We start from the raw sequence: 3818 nt of genomic DNA, 5'->3' as shown, positions 1-3818 counted from the left end.
TGTATTGGCAGTTAATAAATAAACAACTGCAATAAATCAACTGGTTTAATTTTTTTTAAAAGCCCAATTATTTTGCTAGTTTTACAGAGTCCTGTATAAAAGCTGCAAATGTTTCATCAAATTGGAAGTTTGTTTGTAGGAAAAATATTTATCAGTAGGAAAAAAAATTAGGCTCTTCTACCTTCATCCTAAAAAACCAAATTCCAGAACCCATATGCTCAATTTAAAAAACAACAGCAGAATCTAGAAAAATTGGGATATGTTATAACAAGAAAAATTATTTAAATGAAGCATAAAATTATATAAGCAAAAGCCAAAAAACAAACCCCAAACTTTTAATTCTTAGTAACCATCAAATAAAGCACTGACTTTTGGAAAAAACATAGTAAAAGGAACTGTTGTCCATTTATAGAATAAATGTAATTAATTTTTGTTGGAAAATAGAAGTAGGGATACAGCAACAAACACCAAATACATAATTCACTTCATGAAGTTATTTCTAGGTATGATCATTACTAAATAATTTGAAGACAGTTTTCCTTTATCCTCTTCCACGAATTTAATTATTGTTTGGTAAATTTGGACATAACTGTTTAGCTTTTGAATAACTTATGAAGCTAAAAGCATGTTGGAGAACACAGTTACCTGGCCATAAGTAAGACCACTGCCAGATAAGGATGCACTCTGAAACAAAAAGAAAAATCAGTTATTTATTTATAAAATAATTTGCTAATTATTAATTTGTTTTCATGTGCAAAATAAATAAATGAGATAGGCAATAAAAATTTCTCTACTAATTAAAAAATTAATATGCAAAGATTGTAAAGAACCCCTAATAATATTCCAAAATATGCAATATCCAAAGACAATAATTTTAGCTGATAAAAAGCATTATGCAGTAAGAATTCTGACATTCTAGTAGGGAAAAAATTAAGAGTTTCTAATAGGTGATATTATGTATCACCTATTAGAGGTGTGTACATACACACCTCAAAGCATAAATTATCAGGATTTTAACTGGCAGTGTAACACCTTTTAATTTTGGGATTTAATTTCAGAACAATATCTCAAGCTAACAGTATTTTCCTGAATATATTTAGGAAGGCTTCAATAGCTCTACAGAACAGAATCAAATGCAATTTTCAATAAGGAGATGAGTTAATAAGCATAGTAGGAGACAATCAGTAAAAACATATATAACCAGCTTACATCTCTGCAGGCTTGTTGGCTATATGCACCAGCAGCACCTCCCTAAGACAAAAAATAAACCAGTTATTTCTCATCAGTATTTTATATTTATAATAGAGACTCCCACATAAACATTTATCAAATAATGCCATTGAAAGTTACCATAAATATAGTTATGCTGGGGACAAAAAAGAGAATGTAAAAATAGTGCTTACAGGTGTACATCCACTCTTGCTTATTGTGTAGACTACTCCACCCTGAAATAAAAACAGAAGTTAAATATTTCCATATAAAAAACTCAAATGGGCAAGAGAGAAAAAAACCCAATGCCATGCTATTTATGGCATGAAAAGCTGTGCAGCTGATAATGTGTATATACAAGCAAGGGATAAGCAAGTAAAGAGGTTACCAGTTCACTGGCACTGCCTGTATTGATTGTAATTTATTGTGAGACATCATCTGTATTTCTTATAAATTTCATCAGCTTTGTCACTGGTCATGAAATCTTTCAGAATGTTACTGAATGGCTTATATTTTATAAAAAAATGAGTAACTTCAAGTACTTATATGACAAGATGAGAAGCTCAACTCTTAGAAAAGAATATGTATTATATATTAAAAAAACATGGAAACTAGGTTTTAGCATATGCATGAAAATAATTTGTATTTCTCTGTATCTGGTATTCATTACAAGCAATAAAGATTGAAGAAATGGAATATTACCAGATAATTCACTAATACATATAACCACTAGTAAGTAGTAAGAAGTATGTCCTTGATAACATCAGTTCAAGAAACTGGAGACATACCAGAAAGTATCTAAGACTTAAAGGGAAAATAGGCATATATATGATAGTGGAGATAATAAACTAAAAACCAAATATACCTTGTTGTGATTAATGAAGTGAAAGTAGTGGCAATGCAGACATGTATACCCCAGAAATTTTAAAAGGCTAACTAGGCAGTGATGGCCCCAAATTTTCAACTGCAAATATAGTCCAGTGTTAAAAGCAATACAGACATTAAACTGGAGCAAGCTGTTGAGTTCAGAGGAGTGGAGGTATTTGAACCCAGCCCAGGTACAAACACACTATTTGCTGGATACACACCTCTGCCATTCTGGGTTAATCAGCAGAGAAGATATATCAGTACAGTACTAAATCACCTCACATTACAGAATTTTAGTCATTCAAGGTTACTGAAGGAAAACATACAAATACTGGAATTTAGGACTCATACCTGACTGCCTGAATAGCTGTTCTGAGAGGAACCAGAAGGTCCAACCTGAAAAAAAAAACAGACTGGTATTTATTATCTGGCTGAAAATTTATTTTAAATAAGTGATTTTTAGGAAAGAAAGTTCTACTTGGTGGGAAAAGGAAGAACTCACAAAGTAGTTTTCTATTCATTCATTCCACCAACTGATACTATTAAAATTATTTCAGAGATCTTTCAAGACAAATATTCAAAACCGTGGCAATCCAGCTGTTATAAATAACATAATTCTGCTGCTTGCATCCTTTTGTATTTCATCTCCCATACTTGATGTCCATCATTGAGGAGGAGATCTACACCACCACAATCATTAAAAGCAGATGAAAGCTTTTTACTAATATGGCTAGGTAATCATTAGCATATTTACTGTTAAAAAGCAAAGAAGGAAAAGAGGCTTCTTCCCTGCACTGCCAGTGAAAGTTTTCAAAGGAAAAAAATCAAATAGCTATATTTTTTATCTAGATCATGATTTGCAGAAGGCAAGTAAATAAGTGATCCTGAAAAGTAAGAAAACATTAAGAATAAAGAGTTAAAAGAGAAAAAGAAAACTTCTATTATAGAGCTACTACAGATTAGCAGAGAGAATCTGCAGAAGGAAATGGTAACAAGGCTCACAACCCTTTGGACAGTTTTTGATTTTTAATCAACAAAGATAAACTAACAAAAAGAAAATTAAATTGAGTTACAGGGGGGATAAAGACATATCTAGAAGCAACTTTTGACTAGGCCTTGAGATCCTGGGCAGTTAGCAGAATGTCAATGTCTTTGGAGAAGGAATATTTACCATGATACATCGGCCTGTTGAGTAAGTCCCTCCACGCTGCAAGAGAATACAGGTTCCAGTTACTGTTTATTGACTGGCACTACTTTAAACAGGAAATCAACTGAATTCACATGGATGGTCTGAGTGAAGAAATCAAAGGTTTAATTGCTAACATATTACACATTTTAACAATCTCATCTGCAAACTGATGTTAACTAATTCAAAAAAAATCAGAACTGAATAAAAAAAAATAAAGCATAAATGACATCCTGATAGGAAAGTAATTTTAATGGTATAATAGAATCTTCATGCTACAAGCATGAAACAACTGGACCAGTAGGAGAAGAATTCTAAAACTGAGGTAACTGGAAGTTGGGAAATTGAAGAAAAATTGCTCTTACCTTGCTACATTCTAATTCTATCATAAGCTGTGGGGGAAAAAACAGAAGATGAAACATTACCAAATTATTCACAGAATAAAAAGAAGTAGCTTATTATCGGAAACAGAAAATACACTTGCTGAAGTGAGAGATTTAAGACAGGTGTTCATTCTTGGTTACATTACAAATTCACATAAATCACTGCTGCTGCA

At 31.9% G+C, this 3818-nt stretch overlaps 1 long non-coding RNA gene across 1 annotated transcript; it reads right to left on the bottom strand.

Moving 5' to 3' along the window:
* Positions 1-1316: 1316 nt before the first annotated feature.
* LOC110470321 (uncharacterized) lies at positions 1317-3283 on the bottom strand. The gene is made up of 3 exons (XR_002465387.1): positions 3248-3283; positions 2428-2472; positions 1317-1445 (listed from the first exon to the last, which is right to left on the bottom strand). It is a non-coding gene; the product is annotated as an uncharacterized LOC110470321 (long non-coding RNA).
* Positions 3284-3818: the final 535 nt, after the last annotated feature.

The sequence above is a fragment of the Lonchura striata genome, chromosome 9 (genome assembly GCF_046129695.1).
Source record: "Lonchura striata isolate bLonStr1 chromosome 9, bLonStr1.mat, whole genome shotgun sequence".
In the NCBI taxonomy this organism is placed as follows: Eukaryota; Metazoa; Chordata; class Aves; order Passeriformes; family Estrildidae; genus Lonchura; species Lonchura striata.
The sequence above is the reverse complement of the archived record's forward strand: the minus strand, read 5'-3'. Positions and strand labels throughout refer to the sequence as shown.